Raw genomic sequence first — 560 nt, 5'->3', positions numbered from 1 at the left:
AATTTCATTTTGTTTTAAATAAAAGAAAAAAAGGAAAGTTTTTAGGGTTACACCCCAAAATATTTTCTTTTTTTATTTTTTATTTTGAGACAGAGTATTGCTATATTGCTCCAGCTAGCCCAGAATGCCATATCTAGACTGTGCTGGTGTGGAACTCATAGAGATCCACCTGCCTCTGCCTTTTTTTAAATCACTTTTTATAACTGGGTCAGTGTGACTACTCATCTGTAATTCCTATTGCACGAATTTTAAAATTATTAATGTAATATGCCTGAAACCATTAAATTATGCACTATAAATAGGTAAGTTGTGTAGAATGTGAATTATATATTAATAAAGGTTTTGGGGGGTGGGTTTTTTAAAAAATATTTATTTGATAACCACATACTTAGAAGAAGCATTTCATTACATCGGCATTGACATAGTCAATAACAATTTTCTGAGCTAGGCTGCATCTCTTACAAAATTGGCTGTACATTTTTAGGTTTATAGTTGAGTTATTACAGATATACAATATTGTGCTCAGTATAAACCCTATAAGACATAAAATTAAATGAGGT

General features: G+C 30.4%; 1 protein-coding gene across 1 annotated transcript in view; it reads left to right on the top strand.

Annotated features, from left to right (window-relative positions):
• Window positions 1–560, top strand: part of Cpm (carboxypeptidase M) — an 86,509-nt gene that overhangs the window by 16,183 nt on the left and 69,766 nt on the right. The window lies entirely within an intron of this gene.

This window comes from Nannospalax galili, unplaced genomic scaffold (assembly GCF_000622305.1).
Source record: "Nannospalax galili isolate Female #2095 unplaced genomic scaffold, S.galili_v1.0 scaffold463, whole genome shotgun sequence".
Taxonomy (NCBI): domain Eukaryota; kingdom Metazoa; phylum Chordata; class Mammalia; order Rodentia; family Spalacidae; genus Nannospalax; species Nannospalax galili.
This window is presented reverse-complemented; position numbering and strand designations above follow the sequence as displayed.